Source organism: Microcebus murinus, chromosome 7, assembly GCF_040939455.1.
Source record: "Microcebus murinus isolate Inina chromosome 7, M.murinus_Inina_mat1.0, whole genome shotgun sequence".
Lineage (NCBI taxonomy): Eukaryota > Metazoa > Chordata > Mammalia > Primates > Cheirogaleidae > Microcebus > Microcebus murinus.
The window spans coordinates 100,812,991-100,831,556 of record NC_134110.1 but is presented as its reverse complement, the minus strand read 5'-3'; the positions used below and the strand labels follow the sequence as shown (position 1 = coordinate 100,831,556).

The 18,566-nt window shown below is 35.5% G+C and overlaps 2 long non-coding RNA genes across 2 annotated transcripts in view; one reads left to right on the top strand and one right to left on the bottom strand.

Moving 5' to 3' along the window:
* The window catches only part of LOC105876407 (uncharacterized), a 93,669-nt gene that overhangs the window by 37,321 nt on the left and 37,782 nt on the right, over positions 1-18,566 (bottom strand). The window lies entirely within an intron of this gene.
* On the top strand, positions 4,560-17,815 carry LOC105876408 (uncharacterized). The gene is made up of 3 exons (XR_001156455.3): positions 4,560-4,679; positions 8,880-8,944; positions 17,619-17,815. It is a non-coding gene; the product is annotated as an uncharacterized LOC105876408 (long non-coding RNA).

Sequence of the window (18,566 nt, the reverse complement as noted above, 5' to 3'; positions counted from 1 at the left end):
CTATGTTTCTTAATTTTTGAGACTAAAAATTGATTTATTGCCATCCCTTTTTAGGTCATATAAGTATTTTATAACATACATGTTATACATATTCACTACAATATACCCATTGCTCTGAACTTAACTTTACCTATAGCCTTTTAGGTTTTTATGCATGGTGTTTATCTATTTTTCTGCAATTTTACTTTTTATTTGCCTTTTAACGAAAAGTTAGAAGAGCATGACAAAATTTCTAGCTTTTAAAAAATGTCTTGTTTTTTTGTCATTAATATGATACAAACAAGGGCAAGTGACCAGAGAATACACATACTGGCCAGTAGGGGAAACATTTACTGAGAAGACCTCAGGGAGACAGGACGCAATGGTCCCCTTTCCCACTGCATTCTAGGGTATCACACAGGGATTTAGAAGGTCTGGACTTTAACTCTGAGCAAATGACCCAATCCTCTGATCTGGAGCTTTTAAGCATCATGATTAGGGAAGCACGGGCCCCTCCCATAGTGTGGCTGGGAACCAGGACACACTAGCAATACAAAGTGGCAGAACGCTGGCTCTAGACCTGTCCTGCCAATTCAGCATTTAAGTTTGGGGAAATCACCAGCTTTTCCCCTGGCATCACTACAGGCTGGGGTCCAAGCCTTTGGTTTGTAGCTGTATAACATGCAAGAATGGGAACATTAGCATTCAGGGTTAGGGAAACACCAGCCTGCCTCCTGGCATGATTGAGGACAGGCTTCAGAACTTGTGATTGTCCAGAATTGATTGCCTAGGCACTGGGCTAAATCTGGATTCCACAGATCTTTCAGAAGGCCAATCCCTCTTCTGGAATGTTAGGCCATAAGAAATCCATCCCAGACAAGTTAAACCTTACATCTCAATTTGTAATTCAATATCAGTGATTCAAAAATGTTTTCCTGGATTTTTCTTCCTCTCTTTGTAGTTTACTTAGATTCCTTTGGGGCATATATATAGTTGTTTTGTTAAAATTAAATGACATTTGAAAAGAAAATTAATTCTCTAATTTAAGTACATAAAGTTGGATGGATATTGTGGTCAACCTTAATAATTATGTTATTAGGATTCATAGTCTTATTTATTTTTTAACTAACAACCTTTTATGGGATAAAAGAAGTGAACTAAATATTCTAACTATAATTTTTTCTATGTCAAGATCTTTGTATATTTTCTGCAGTTTTGCAATTTTAAATGCTTTGTTATTTAGTAAAAAGAAAATAAACATTAGATATTCATTTGGGTTTATACATATTATTTTAAGCACTCCTATTAGGAATTATTTAATTTTTTATTTCAACATTATCTAAATAGCATGACCTCTACTTTATTTTGTTTACCTTTGACTAACGTATTTTTACCCTTTTAATCTTTCTGTGCCACTTTGTTCCAGGCATATCTCTTATAGATGGTCTGTAGTTCACATCTCTTAAAGCTATTCTGAGAGCCTATTGTTATCTATGTTGTATTTATATTTATAAAATAATACTCTGGCCTTAATGTCATAAATTTATTTTACAATATAAATTCTTGATTTTATTACTTCCTTTTCCCTACTATATTTGCAATATGTTCAGTGTGTTCTTTTTTCTTTGTGTTGTGTATTTCTGAGTGGGTTTTTCATTATGCTAATTTGGAAAATTTATAATTACTTTGGGTCCTGTTGGTAAATTGTTTTCTTTTTTCACCAGTGGCATTTTATGAATTCTTTCTCTTTTTAGAAATCAAAAAATAGCATTAGGTACTTTTCCTGAGCCTCTTGGTGATGTTTTAGTAAATTTAGACAGCATTTATTTATTCCCAACAACAAAAAGAAGAAAGCAAGGACACTTATATTCCCTACTTTAACCAAAAAGTACTTCTCATGTTCCTAATAATTATTTTTTCACATAATATAAGCTTATAATATTGCCTTATATTATGTAATGACATGCTCCACAGCTGTTTGGCCCAATTTCTAGTTTTCAGTGGTCTCAGTGCTCACTGCCATGTTCCAACTCCTTTTCAGCTTTCCATTCTTCATTTTGTTCCATTTCTTGTTTGGCTGTATTTTATCACATCTTCAAGGATTTTCTTTTCAAGACATCTTGTGGTCATTATATTCACCAAATCTTTACAAGTGAAGTAGCTGTATAACCATTACCTATCAATAGCAACATAGCAACTGGGCTACATAACCCAGGGGCCACACTACCTTTTCCCCTTCAGGGCCGATAGATATTGGTCTACTGTCTTCTGGCAACGCTGCTGCTGGGGAGGGTGAACACATCAGAGGTGACTTCTTCCTACTGCGATGTCCGCAGGAATTTCTGTTGTTGTGTCATTGTTGACATTTACTAACGTTACAAGGATATATTCCATTCTCTATAGTTTTCCTTAAAATACTTTCAATGTACAGATTTAGTTCTTTATGTTAGAAATGTTCTCTTCATTTTATTGTTGAATGTTTTTAGTTTTATTATCTCTTCTCATTTTCAGGAATACAATTTTATTTGTGAGGATTTCTTTGTGTCTCTGTTTCATCTTTTCTTGCAACATCTCATCTTTTATCTTATTGTTCTTTCCCATTGTATTTTATGTAATATTTTTAAGTATACCCTTTATATCTCTGACTTGGTTTTCAGTAATACTTTATTTTTCTCCCCTCTTTGATTGTAGCTGTTTATTTCTGTGGTAGTTTTATTGCTGAATTTCAGGTTGCTAAGGTCTGCCACCTTATTTTTCAATTCTTTACATGGGCTTTTCTTATTTTATCAATATCTTGTATTTAAAGAATTGTTTTTACAGTTATCCTTTAAAATATTTTTCTTTATTAATTTAAAATACTTTGCTAGTAGAGAGTCTTTTTCTAAATTTATTTTTATGTTTTCTGAAATAATTCTAATGTGCATTCTTCATCTACTGTTCATTTATTATGCTTATTTCTAATTATTTTTTCCAAATAATATCTATGGTGAGCTTCCCCGTGGATCCTTTCTTTTTATTTTTAAAGTAAGACCATTCCACCTAGCTGGCTATTCATGCAGGTCTGGGGTGCGGGTAGGAGATTTTGTTGGAGGAAAGATGTGAGTGAACAGAGGATTCGAAATTTTCTTTCTTCTTTATTTTTATTTTGTGGCTCAGTCTACCACATCTGCTACATCCTTTGACTGGGAATGTCTCTCAGCAAGAGTGTTATGCTGCCCACTGTGGAGTGAGCATATCACTCAGAGACATCTATGTGACTCCCCGTGTTGCAGTATGTACACAGAGATCTATATCCGTAAGAAAGTTTAGTGTTTTTCCTCCTTTTTCTGTCCTACCTTATCTCCAGGCTATTTCTCATTGTAAGGAGGTACATTTTCATAAAGTTAAGAAAATATGTCCTCTCACCTCTAGAACCGTCCCCTCTACTTTTCTCAGTAGGGAATTTTGACTCATTCTCTTTTCCTCCCCTCCCCATTCTACAAGGATGTTCCCAGTTTTCCTTTCTGCCTATCTGCCTTCTCCAAATGTCGGTTGCTACAATCTACTTAAAATCTAGAACTGCATGCACTGGCTTTTGATGTTTTTGCTCTATTTGGCCCAAGGTTCACCATATTTGTCCATACTCTTCAAAGGCTGTGCTTTGGGGGTTTAGCCAACTCCTTATTTCTTTAACATGTGAGTTTTGCAGTTCTTGTTCTCTTTGTTGATAATTGTGGGTTTCAGAGAAGGGAACGGAGAGAGAACATGCTATTTCTTAACCAGAAACATTCCAGTTTTTTTTTTTTAAAAAAAGCTAATAAATCATTGTCATTATGCCTGACTACACTCCTAGTCTCCGGTCACATGTCACGTGGGATGGCATCTGCGAACTCTGAGTGCGCTCATGAGTTGCTTAGCAACCAAAAGTTCTTTTATTCCTTCCAACAGCCTGCCCCAACCCTATCCCTGCGTGGCCCAGCCCACCCTGCCTTAAAATAGAACGTGTGGTTCCGTGAGTCACTTGAAAACGGTTCTCTAAGAGAAAAGCCCTCCGCTTCCAAAGGGCAGTGCTAATCAAGAGGGAACTGAGGGAGGAATGTGTTGAATAGGAGTAAGGAAAGATACCAACATCAACAGTAGAAATTAAATGAATTATTAATACATTAAGGAAATGTATAAAGATCAGCAAGATCATGGGAGAAAAGCAAAATAAGAAGGTGGAAACAGGAGAATATTTGTATTTTTTCAGTCACAAAAGGTAATCGTAGCACACATCTGGAGTTTCCGCAGATAAAGTCCAGAGGAGAGTGAACGACACATGCTCAGATACTCGTGGTTGCCTTAATCACGTGATACCCCCCTGCCAATAATACTAAAAAGAGAAAATGCCGTAAATAGTAAACCGGAGGCGAGGCATCACATAGTCTAGCAACTGTCTTCGGAGTAAGGACTGGAGGGGGTACGTGCTCCAGAGGCGAAGGCATGTAGACCAACTCGGACCGTTTAAAAGGATCGTGTGGGGTCTGTTCACGCGGGGGCTTCTGGGGCGCTGCCTACTGCGCAGGCGCCTGGGGCCAGGGCAGGAACGTCACCCTGCCGTCCAACTGCCGTCTCCATGCTCAGAATACATCACCCTGCTCTGCACGGGCAGTGGGAGTAGGATAGGGGATCCCCAGAAATGCTTATGCCCCCAAAGTGGCTATTTCTAAACAGGAATAAAAGTAAGTGCATTTGAGTGAGAAAATTATATTTTAAAAATGTAAAATCATTTTGTATGATATCTGATACAGTAAGGGACATATTTCCCAGATAAAAGTAGATTGATTCTCAGGCACAAGATAACTTCTATATGGAATATGCCAAGGTTAAGAGATAAATCTTTTTTTCCTAAATTAGTAAACTTCTTTGTGAGAAATCTGCAAAATAAAAATCAACTGATAATGCACATGGGAAGTAATAAAATATTAATAAATAGTGCTATTCAAAGGGAAATATTTACTAAAATTAGATAAATAACAAAAATATTTAATGCAATTACATTAAAAGTACTTTCTATGTGTGAGATTTTAATATTGCCAATTTTCTACAAAGCAATAATCTAATGATTTATTAAGTATGAATTATAGGTTAAATTATCAACATCTGGCAAGTCAGGTAGGATAAATCAATTTTAATTAAGCTGGTTGTTAAATTTTATAGAACATTTTGAGATTGCAGCAGTGTACTGTACAGTGATAAGCCTAACCTAAAGAGCCTAAGCAAATCTTGCACATTCTGTTGGTAAATTTCCATATCCAAACTGAATGAAATTTCTGTGTGTTCAATCCATAGCCCCCAAGTGATGGGGACTTCCCACAGTTCTCTGATTCATATATTTAACTTCTTGAACCTTATTTTATTTTGGTAAAATAAGGATTATTGATGTTTATGAGCAGATTATATTTTTGCCTGGCTTTTAAATAAAATAAGAATGCTAAATGCAGAGTAGTTAGGTGGACAAATACAGTGGTTCATAAACCATGTCTAGGTTGGTATAACACTGTCACCACCTGGACAGATGAGCCCCCAGGGCTGGAAACTAATGCATGCAGGACTGTATCTTCCAACTAATGCACCAGCAATAGCAATCAAGCCCTACACACCTTTGAAAGAAATCTACATTGTTTGTGCCCTGCCAAAAAAATAATCATAATAGGTCTTCTGTGCTATATGGAGATAAAAGAAATACACCTTTGCCATGTGCAAGGGCAAAACGCTTTGAAGCTATACTCAAATAGAAATGTTATCTAAGAACTACTGTCCTGATCAACAGAACTAGAGGATAATAATAAGGACCATCAAACGTAATTCCTCACATTTTACAGTATAATTGCACTTATATTGTCATATTAGTATGAATTGCATTTTTACACAAATCTCCTTAGCATCCCGTGAAATATTATTTTCAAATTCATTTTATTCCATGCTAAGGCTCTATCTGTGAAGTTTCTCTCTGAAATAGCAATCTGTATTAGTTTCAGGCTGTATACCAACTCCTATATAATTTTTCAAAATTATAGACATGAAAAATATATCCAGAGGTTTTTATATCTTTAAGAGTTTTGAAGTAATGCTGCCTTACTTGGGATCTTGGGCATGGGATTTCTGCATGAATATTTCATGCTCATTGCTTTCCACTATCATTTAAAATCTTGATATTGGTCTACATATTAAAGGATAGATGAAGTGCCTTTTTGGATTCAGTCCATCCAAATTTTGTATTTCTATTATTCTAAGCTGTTTTCTTCATTTGGGGCACATTAGAGGGAAGTAGACTTATGTAGCAAATCATTACTTCAAATGTTCTTGGGGAGAAATATTTAACTTACTTTGAAAATCTACTTCCATATATAAATTCTAGAATCCTAAAATATCGACAATGTACTAAATGTTTTGAAAAACATGACAGGAAAAGAAAAGGACAACCCCTTTATTTTTTTTTTCAAGATTATTTCACTGAAAAGGTACAGATGAGTAATAGAACATTTTGGCTATTTTTTTTTTTAAGAAAAAGAAACTTCTTTTGCACTACTTTTAAAGGAATTCAACCTGAGTTATGCAGAATAAACCAGTGAGGTGAAATACAGCCATTTTCAAATTTTAAGAGACTGATGAAATTAATTATATGTGTGAAAAAACATAAAGTGGAAGTATTTTATGAAGAAAAAATGGAATTCGGCTATCAAAGCTAAGCTATCCATCAGATAGCTGCTAATTACTCCCAAGAAACAAACTGAAATGTACTAATAAAATGATGTGATTGCAGAAAGGTTTAAGAGCTTTTTAATTACCAAGCATTCAGGCAGAGTTCTCAGACTGCATGGACGTAAGGCAAGTATATACAAGTAGTTGGTCATCTTCCCAGAGGCACATGAAGTGTTTTCCATACAGTACAGTGAGGCATGCTGGCCAGGGTGGCCCGACTGCGAGATAGATGTTGGAGTTATAGTTCTGCCTGCTAGCATCTGGCTGAGTTTTCTGCAGCAAATCCTAGATGTTTTGGGTGGCTTTAGCTCAGTGTGCAAAATGAGGACGCCACTTACATGTAATTAAAAAAGCCCCTTGCACATTTTCTAGACTTTGATCAAATCTCTAGACTGCCTGTGAAACCACAAAAAGAAGGATGAGGCAGGGAACATACATGTATTTAGTGCCTACAATGTACTGGGCACTGAGCCAAATACTTTACATGTGATAATTCATTTAATCCTAAGAATCCAGTGACACGGTCTCACTCTTCTACTTCTGAGGCACAAACATGTCCCAGAGCCATTGGGAACCAGCAAAGTCAAAATCCACAAGTCTGTTCTCTTTATCCAGAGAATGAAGTCAGAGAAAATGGCAAACAGGCATGTGTAATGAATTTTAGATGTCCCAGGATCAAATAAAAACACAACTCTGTTTATACATAAGAGGTCTCAGAGAGGAAATTTTAGAACAAGGGACCAATATCCCATTGACTTACTGATCACAGTTTCAAGCCTAGAAAATCCCATTCCCACCCTCTTGCTCTCTCTCTCTTATATATATACGCACACACATACACACTCCTCCACTCTTGAACATATAAGCACTGTTGCCATTGTCCATTCAGAGTAACAAACTTTGATCTCAGGGGGGCTGAAGGCATATTACAATTTCAGTGGGGAATGTAATGCAATGTGCTGGGTTATGTTTTCATAGAAAAGCTAAGAGGCTTGCTCAATCATACAGCTCTGCTGGCTTTGTTTTCTTCCCAGTCAGTGGGTTCTAGGTACAGAATTTGTTTAATTTTCAGGTAAGATCTCATTGGTCAGCCCAAGACCTATTGGGAGAGTTGGTTCTAACCAACACATAAACATCATTTAACAGATCTTTAAACTTCTGTTTGTGTGATGCATTTACCAGGCTGTTAACCATTCAAAACATTGAAATCTGCCTTCTGGTAGGGAAAAGCAAACTCAGCCCCCCAGACTTTCCTCAGAAATCATTTTTTTCTTCCTTTCACCTTCCTCTCAGATTAGATTCAAGCTATAGTTTTCATAATTTACACAATATTCAATCAATCAGCCACTGTGCATTTGCTCTGAAAAAGAAAGCCATTCTGGGCTTGCAAGCCTATAATTCAGGTTACTTTAAGAATTATTTAAAAAAAAAAGAATTATTAAACAATACATGATATTTACAAAGCCATAACTAACATAGTCATAAACTATGGAACAGGCATCCTCAAACTACGGCCCGTGGGCCACATGCGAGTGTTTTTGCCCTTTTGTTTTTTTTACTTTAAAATAAGATATGTGCAGTGTTCATAGGAATTTGTTCATAGCTTTTGTTTTTAAATATAGTCCGGCCGTCCAACGGTCTGAGGGACAGTGAACTGGCCCCCTGTTTAAAAAGTTTGAGGACTCCTGCTATGGAACACAATACTGTGAACACTCATGAACCTACTCTCTCAATTTATAAAATCTACAATATTTCATGAACCTTGTATTTACTCATGTTCTTTTCCCACCTCATCCCCTTGCCTCCTCCTCCTCTCAACACATGCACACATCATCTCAACTTCAGTGTAGATCATGCCCTTCGTTTTTTACTTAATATAGTTTTATTAGGCACCTCTGTATCCCTAAGTGATGTTATTTAGTGCTATTCAACTTTCAGGTTCATAAAAATGATGTCATCATACCATATGTTAACTATTGCAATGTACTTTTTCTCTCTTTCCAAACGTCATCTAGGTTTTTATTTGAAGCCATAGGCCATTCATTTTAATTTCTGTAGATTATTCCATTTTGTAGATATATAACGATTTATACTTTTCCCCAGCTATGGTCATTTGAGTTGTTTCCAGTTTTTTGCTAAGGTGAACATGATCCCATGCTTATTCTTTCTGTGTCTAGGGCACATAAGTGCAAGACCTTCTTTATGGTAGAAACCTACACGTCGAATGGATGCACTATACACAGTATGTATTCATCTTTCCAAGATAGCACCAAATTGTTTTCCAAAGTTGTATACCAATTTGCACTCCCTCTAGTACACAAGATTTCCTGTTGATACACATCATTGACAGCTCATGTTTTACCAGAAATCTTAATTTTAAGCAATCCAGTTTGGTTTTAATTTTTATTTTACTAATTACTAAGGCCAAGCATATTTGCATGTTTTTGACCATTCATATTTATTTTTCTATAAAATGCCTATTTTGTCTTTTGTTCTTTTTTTCCTAGAGGACGGTACTCTTTTAAATTATTGTTTTCATAGGTTCTTTATATGTTCTAAATAGTTATTCTTTATTGATTGTGTGTTGAAAATGTATTCCAGTGTGTGTGGCTTATTTTTTACTCTTATTATGGTTTCTTTTGATGAACAAAATTCCTTAATTTTAATGTAATCATATGTGTCAATCTTTTATGGCTAAAAAAATTTGTCTTATTTAAGAAAGCTTTCCTACCCTGATGGAATATAAAAACTTTAAAATTTTTCTTTTTACATTTAAAACATTAAAATGTCAGAAATTTATTTCTGTATATAATGTGAGATAACAAACCAATTTAATTTTTTCATATGAATTAGCAATGTCATCCCCCTTGGTCATATTTCTTAAATATGTGGGCATGCTACTACCCCACCTCCAACCTCTCCATGCTATGCTGTTACCTTTTCAGTCACGCTGATCCTGGTGCCAAGACATTGCCCTAGTTATGGTAACGTCAACATCATTCGTGATAACTGTTAAATAAACTCCATCTTCTCAGCAAATGTATCTTAGCTATTATTGGACCATTGCTCTTCCTTACATTAAATAAATTTTAGAATCACCTTTGTTGAGATCGTGAGAAGGATTGTCTTGAGCCTATATAAAAATGTGGGGACATATGGTATCTTAATAATATTGGGTCTTCATTGTGATAAACATGATATATATCTCTATGCCATCGTTAATATCTTCTAATAAAATTCTATAATTTTCTCCATACAGGTCTTACATAATTCTAGTTAAATTTCTTCAGTTGTACCTTATATTTTCTGCTGCTATTATAAATTTTATCTTTTATTATTATCACATCACATATCTAATTGACTTTTACTGATGTACACAAATGTAATTAGTTTGTGTAATTTCATTTCATAGCTAGGCAGAGAGGTAAGCAATCTTATTATTTCTAATAATTTGTAGATTATTCTGGGGTTTTAGGTAGGTATATAGATGATCTGTAAATAATCATATTTATTCATTCTTTTCAAAGTACATATATTGTATATCTGTTTCTAGTCTTCTTGTGCTAGCTAAGTCTCCAGTATATTATAGAATAGGAGTAAAAGCAGTGTGCATGAATTTCTGGTCCATATTCTCAAAGATATTCTTACTAACAATTCACTATCAAGAATGAGGCTTACTCTAAATTTTTAGCAACTGCCCTTTATTAATTAAAGAAATTCCTTCTATTCATACTTTGTTTATGATTTCATGAATTTTATCAAAAACATTTTTAGCAACTACTGAGATGATCATATAGATGAAATAATGGAATGATTATTTTCCCTCCAACCTGTTCATGGGAAGAATGACATATGAATGATCTAATGCTATATAGACTTTGAAATTGTAGAAAAAACTAAACTTGATCACAATGTATTGCATTAGCAAACTGAATTTAGTTTGCTAATAATTTAAGATTTTTAACCAATATTTTTATTTCTCATACTCTTCTTTTTTACCTTAAACTAGCTTCATAGAATAAGGAAATATTCCTTCTTCATCTGTCGTCTGGAAGGACTTTCATATTCCTTGAAAATTCGGTAGAATCTGCTTGTAAAACCCCAGGCCTGGTGTTTCCTTCATGAGTTGTGATTCCCCACTGTTTTGGGGAATTAAAATCTGCATTCCTGCCTGAGGCCAGTAATCAAAGGGGTAGGAGAGTGTCCCTTTTTTCTTTATACAACAGGAGATGGCTCAACTGAATCGTCCAGGGCAGAGGGCAGAGATCATGAGATTGTTTTCACTAGAGATGTTACAGTTAAACAGCAATAGCTCGAAGCTGAACCCCTACCCCTCACTCCATCCCCCCCAAGGCCTTTAAAAGCTCTGTATTTCTGCTTAAAGGCAGGAAGGTGGTACTTTAAAACAACAGTCCACCATCCTCCTCATTTGCCTGCAAATTAATAAACTTCTCTTTCCTTCTCCTCAAAACATGAACTTTTGATAACATACAAATCTCAATTTCTCTCTCTCTCTAAATAATATAATTACTAGCTAGAGGTGTACAGTAACCTCTCCTCTAAATAGAAAAATTTATTTTTCCTCCTCAATTAAAGGTAAAAGATGACTTAATAAGCATATAACTGTCTTTGGGTATGTATAAAGGGGTCTTATGGCCTTTTGGGTGACATAACTTTTATAGACATTTTGGGGAGAAAAATCTGTCCTAGCATCTTTGTCTATTGTTAAGTAAAACTTTGAGAAAAAATAAACCTCAGAATTCATAGATTACTTGGTTAACTTTGGTTTACAAGATTTCCTTTCTTTGGGACTTTCAAATTAATATATTTTACCTCTTTTATCTTTATGGGTTAACTGGAAGGAGTTAAAGACAGTTAATATTTATTAACTATGTATATTAGATGTAAACATTGGAGCACAGGCACCTTAAATTCTAGCCAAGTAGAATGGTAAATCTGGGTCTAGAAAACCCAGCTCTTTAACTGTAACCTAGGAACCTATATAGTAACTTACACAGCAAGTGTATTCGAATATTCCATTCAGACTTCAGTGATCTCATACACTGTTTGAATGACTCTGTGATTTTTACTAGGTTATTCTTACCTCAAACTGTTAACAAGAGTGAGAAATGTCCATAAATGATTATAATTTTCCAACCTGATAATATTACTTGGATTTGTAGGAACTAACCATTACTCAGACATTAATAAAATTCCAAGTTACGCATTTCAAGAAAGACAAATTACTATCAAATTTGTCTTCTAACACTTAAAACATTTTCCTTACTTATTGTTTGTTTTTAATAAAGTAGATCCATTAGCAACAGAAGGGTTTCTGTGAATTAAATTATGGTAAGTGGAAAATTGGTCATTGTCTTTTCCTATAATAATTTTGTACTTTGGAAGTTATCTCTTGATCATTTGTATGCGAAACTAGTTTTTCTGAACTTTCAGAATGTGCCAAAGTGTGCACATTTATGTCTGGGAGTGGAAACAGAGCCTTTTCTTGGTATGCAAGATCTGAAGCTACATTGTTTGCCATTAATTTTTTTTTTGCATTCCCCTATTACATAGAAAGCCTACTTTTTGAAAAAAAAATGGTGTGTTCCCTTTTTAGACCTAGACCTTTCGCCAGATCAGGAATGCTCCAACAGCCAGAGTACTCCCTGATCCTCACGTTACAAACAAGAGGTGATTTATTTCACTACACAGGGTAGCCACCTACTTCAGAGGGCTCTGCTGCTCAGACTTCGCCAGGGTTTAATTTCCACTTCATGTGGCAGTCATTCTCCATATCCTCTGTTTATTTTCATGGAGAAGAGGAACAGAGATATCTTTATTTCACCACCTCCAATAGTATGGATGCTTATGTTCTTGGTGAAAAAATATTTCGGAAGTTGTCCCTGAACTTGAGTCTGTAATTATGCATAATTTAACATTTATTAAATTCATAAAGTCTGCTCTAATTATTACTTAAAAATTCATATCAGGAAAATAATCTTTTCCCTTCAAGATTAAAGAACATAATTTGATAAACACAGTGTTCCGCAACTCTAAATGGTCTTATTTAGAGACCATTTATAGCATTATATCAAATTAGGATTTCCTGAAGCAATTTATCAGTGATAAACCTGATCAGTGTTTACGAAGTTAATTTAATAATACACTGGAACAATTTATACAAAATTTATCTAAAAGTGATGATTAAATGTTGAAAATTTACTACATATAGATATATAGTTTACACAGATTGTTTTAAATCATAAAAAAACTTTACTTCCAAAATCAACTACCACTTAATGATGACACAGTATCCAGTATTTTATTTTAAAATATCTATAATTCATTTTGCATTAAATAAGATTCACTATTTATGCATAGATTTTTTTTATTTTAAAATCTTCAAAAAACTAAGTATGAAAATTAACATGCCTAGAATATTGATAATTTTTCTTAAGAAAATAAGTATATTAACATAGATACCCATCTATGATCCTTACTCTACTTTGGACTATCCTGGCTTCGAGAGGTATTGTCCTGTAGTACTTTATGCAACAGAATTTCAATTATCTAGTAGGCTCACATTTTCTCAGTTAAGTGAATATTTTGCTTTAATCAAAATTAACAAGAAAGTATTTTTATTTCAAATTGTGATCTAAAAAACTCTTTGACAGTGCTTGTATTGGTCTTCATTCCTCCATTAATGGCTAGAGTGTGCGATAGTCGAGTGTGCTGTAATGTACACACGCCCCACCTGCCCGACACAGCCGCTGGCTGGTGGCCGGGGTCTTTGCCCTCATCATCTGCTGCTTCCATCTTTGCCTCTTTTGACCTGACATTCAAGTAACCAAGAAGAGAACCAGCCATACGAAGAGTCTAGGGAAAATATTCTAAGCAAAGGAGAAAGCAAAGCAAAGGCCTTAAAGGAGAAAAGGGCCTTTTGTAAAGAGAGGCTGCTTGCTCATAAATTCTTTGCCTAAGTCAATGTCTAGAAGAATATTTCCAACGTTTTCCTCCAGATTCTAATAGTTTCACACCTAAGATTCAAGTCTGTTACCCAGCATGAGTTGATTTTTGTGAGAGGTGAAAGGTGTGATATAGCACCTCTTGTATTTTCCTGGATAGAGCTGGAACCCATTCTACTAAGTGCAGTATCTCAAGAATGGAAAAACAAGCACCACATGTACTCACCAGCAAATTGGTATTAACGGATCAACACCTCAGTGGACACATAGGAATTATACACATATCTAATTATAAATTAGAACTAAAATGAGTTTTCTAAATTACATTAATAGTGTTCCCAATATACCTGTTTTAGACACTCATATCGAATTGAGTATTTGACATTGACACTTGAATGGCTTACAGGTATATCAGACTAAATGTAGCTTTCAAGTTCTCTATCACCCTATCTGTTCCTCCCACGCTGGCCACCTTCATAGCAGCAAAAGACCACATGAACTGTCAAGTTGACCCGGCCGGAAGTCTTGGAGTGGCCTTTGGTTTCTCTCTTTCCTCCTTCTTGCTGTAACTCTGCCACTTGCAACCAGTGACGAGTGTCTCGCCTTCCACGTGGCCTGGCTGCACGGTGTCGGGCAGGTGGGAGGGGGGAGGAGGGGATTACAAACATAATGAGTGAGATGTGCAACGTTTGGGGGATGATCACACTTGAAGCTCTGACTCAAGGTGGGAGAGGGGTATGGGCAATATACGAAACCTTAACATTTGTACCCCCATAATATGCTGAAATAAAAAAAAAAAAAGAGGCTGCTTGGAGCCAGGGTGAGCAAGGGATGAAGGGGAGTGAGAGGAAACGGACAGAGAGTATGACCCAAAGCACAGCACGCAGGGCATCATAGCCCAGCACAGCGAGTGGATTTTTTTTCCCCAAGAACAATGGAAATGTACCGAAAGGTTTTACATGGAGGAGCAACGTGATCTGATTTACTTTCTAGAATGCAGGTGGCAAGTGGAGGTGGCTTTGGGGAAGCAGGAAGAGGAGCAGCAAGAGCCGAGAGTGGCATCCCGGAGCTGGGCTGGGGAGGCCGTGCAGCCAGGCCAAGTGGAAGGCAAGACACTCGTCACTGGTTGCAAGTGGCAGAGTTACAGCAAGAAGGAGGAAAGAGAGAAACCAAAGGCCACTCCAAGACTTCCGGCCGGGTCAACTTGACAGTTCATGTGGTCTTTTGCTGCTATGAAGGTGGCCAGCGTGGGAGGAACAGATAGGGTGATAGAGAACTTGAAAGCTACATTTAGTCTGATATACCTGTAAGCCATTCAAGTGTCAATGTCAAATACTCAATTCGATATGAGTGTCTAAAACAGGTATATTGGGAACACTATTAATGTAATTTAGAAAACTCATTTTAGTTCTAATTTATATATATATATATGATTTAATTATTTATATTGTGATTAAATGACATTTTTAGTTTTTCTTTTAGAGATTTCAGTCCCCTGATAAATTCTCACATGTATATATATAGAAAGTACAGTCACAAAATCTAATCTAAGATTTGAGATAATTTTGTGAAGCAATATTATTCATTTAATCTTAGATGAAGTAATCACAAAAGTAATTTGAGCTAATAGGAGCTTTTTAGGTACAGATAAAAAAGAAAATAGTACATTTCACTGGAGTTAACTAGCTGGAACAGGTTAAGATTTTAATTGTATAGTTTGCCTGTCGTTTTGTCTGTTATCTTTCATTCCCGGTATCTTGAAATAACTCAAGGAAGAAATGAGATAACTCCCTTTGGCACTGTTATAAATAACAGCTGTTTTGCAAGAACGTTCATTTTTGACAGCTGCTCATTTTTTCTGGAAGATCCTTTGACTTCAAAAAAAAGCTAAAGTATTCGCTCTTGTTTTAGAGAAAATTAAATATGGCAATTGGCATATTAAAATTTTCTCATGATTGGACTTTAAATTTGAACAAATAAATGAATAATTCATTCTGAAACATCAAGTGGCAAGTCAGGAACCAAAGAAAGATAAATTAGATGCAATCATTTTGTTCAACGTTGACTTCAAGATTGTCATTGTCCTTGGATTTCTCTACAGTTTAATTTTATACTAACTTCAAGTTATCATAAAGTGTATGATGAAAAGCCGGACACTGCTGTACTTGGAGAGGGTGGGAACAATCCATAAAAACTTTGAAACTCACTCAAATAAGCTTAGAGGTAACACTACACAAAAGGGGAAATTGATTAATTTTCTCCTGAAAAGTAGTGCTACAAAAGTAATTACCTTTGCTAATATGTAGTAAAATTTACATCTTCAGTAAAGGAAAAGCATATATTGTGTAAAGATAAAGCAGTTGCACAAAAACAGTTCCACAAAACTGATACTAGAATACCAATCAGTGTGTATATATATATATATATATATATAGTTATATTAATATATGTCTGTATATGTGCATATGTACATATAACATATATCACTAATCATTAATTCACTGGAGAAGCGTATTGAGGTTGCCAGGCACACAGGTAGACAATGTGCACAGTGATTTTAAAGGAGAGAGAGCAAGACAGAGAAAGAGAGAGAGAGAGAGAGAAAGGGAAGGAAGGAAAGGTACAATCATTGCCTTTAAGGTGATTAAAAATCTAGTGGATGAAGGCATATGTACAACGAATAATACAATATGATAAGGGAAATGAAGTAGGAGAGGGCCAGAGAGTGGCAAAGGCTGCTTGGTGTAGTTTAAAGACTGATCTGAAAATAACTCTGGCACAGAAACCTAGAGGAAGTCTGATCCACATGTGGGAGTCAGACTGCAGATGCCTGTGTCAGCGGTCCTGCCCCGCCAGCCATCGCACCTGCCCTGCACTCCTCTTCATCCGTCTGCACTGGCTTTAGGGGCTTGCTGCAAATAATGGGTTTTATGATCTTTGTGTAAGTCATTCCTCTTCTTTTCTCTGTCATTATATAGAAGATTAAGTTTGGTAGTGTCTGTTCAACCGTTCCAAGATTTAAGTCCAGCTTCATTGCAAATTAGAAGTTCTGGCATACACTGGTTTACTTTTGTCTCACCCTGTATTGGACTGTATTTTAACAAATTACAGAAAACTGGTTGATTTTACAGCCTACCTCACTTCTTTTGTCAGATAATCTTCACTACAAAAAAGCTATTCTCCCATGTGTACATTGAAAGAAAGTTTAATCAGAATATCACTCACACACACACACACACAGTTCTATCTTAACTCACTAAATGTATACACAAGAAATGTGGAAGAAAAGCAAGTTCTACATATGAAAAATTTCAACTAAATGTAAAGGTTTAGGGCACACTTCAAAGGGATGGGAACAGAGACAATGCAGCATGCTTGTGCAGTTGGTATTTTCTTCCTCCTGTGCACAGGACAGCTGGCATCGCGAGTTGCCTTCAAGGCACTGAAGCTCAGGTACAGAGTGAATTCTAAGGTTGTGACAAGGAGCAGGGCTTCATTAGAAATTCACAGGATTTTGGTAAACATTTGAAAATGGATTCCTTTTACTAGTTCCTTTTTTAAAACACCTTGATTACATATAATAAACTGCATCCACTTAAAATATACAACTCAATAAGTTTTAAGAAATGTATCACATCACTGCCAAACTCATAACACAGAACATCTCCATCAGCTCCAAACCTGCCCCTTTGCAGCCCACCCCTTCCTCCATTCCTGGCACTAGGAAATCCCCTATCTGCTTGTTGTCACTGCAAATTAGTTTTCATTTTCCAAAATTTAATATAAATGGACTCATCTGGTGCATATTGTTCTGTATTTGCTTCTTTCACTCGGCATAATGATTCTGCGATGTCTTCACATTATTGCTATGTCAGTAATTTAGCCCTTTATGTGGCTGAGTCAGATTCTATTGTATGGATATATTAACTTTATCTGTTCACTGTTTGACAGAGGCACCAAGAAGACACATTGGGAAAAGGGTAGTTTCTTTAATAAAACAGTGCTGGGAAAACTGGATGTCCATATACAGAAGAATGAAAGTGGATCCCCATCTTTCACCACATGTAAAAATCAACTCAAAATGGATTAAAGACTTAAATGTAAGATCTGAAACTATGAAACTACTAGAAGAAAACATTGGGGAAATGCTACAGGACATTGGTCTTAGCAAAGATTTCTTTGGGTAAGACCTCAGAAGCACAGGCAACAAAAGCAAAAATAGACAAATGGGATTATATCAAGCTATAAAGATTCTGCACAGCAAAGGAAATAATCAGCAAAGTGAAGAGACAACCTGTAGGAAGGGAGAAAATATGTGATGGACATTTGAATTGTTCTAATTTTTGGCTATTGCAAATAAAGTTGCTGTAAACATTTGTATACAAGTCTTTATATGTACCTAAATTTTATTTCTCTTAAATAAAATACACAGGAATGAAAAGGCTGAGTCATATCATAGGTGTATGTTTAACTTTTTAAGAAACTGTCACACTGTTTTCACAATGGTTTAGCATCTTCCATTCCCACTAATGGCTAAGACTTCCATTTGTACTGCATCAACACTAACATTTGGTATTGTCAGTCTTTTTAATTTTATCCATTCTAATGGATGTGTAGTGGTAGCTCAATTGCATTTCTCTGATAAGATGTTCAATGTCTTTTTTTGAGCTTATTACCCATTGATTTCTCTTCTTATATAAAAGGACTGTTCAAAAATTTTGCACTTGTTAGAGGGTGGTTTCACTATGTCTTATTGAGGCTTACCTGTTTTTTTATATAGTCTACATGCAAGTTCTCTGTTAGGTATATGTATTACAAGTATTTTCTCCCATCCTGTGGCTTTTTCTTTCTTTTCTTAAAAGTATCTTTGATTTTTGCTAAAAGTCTAATTTATCCATT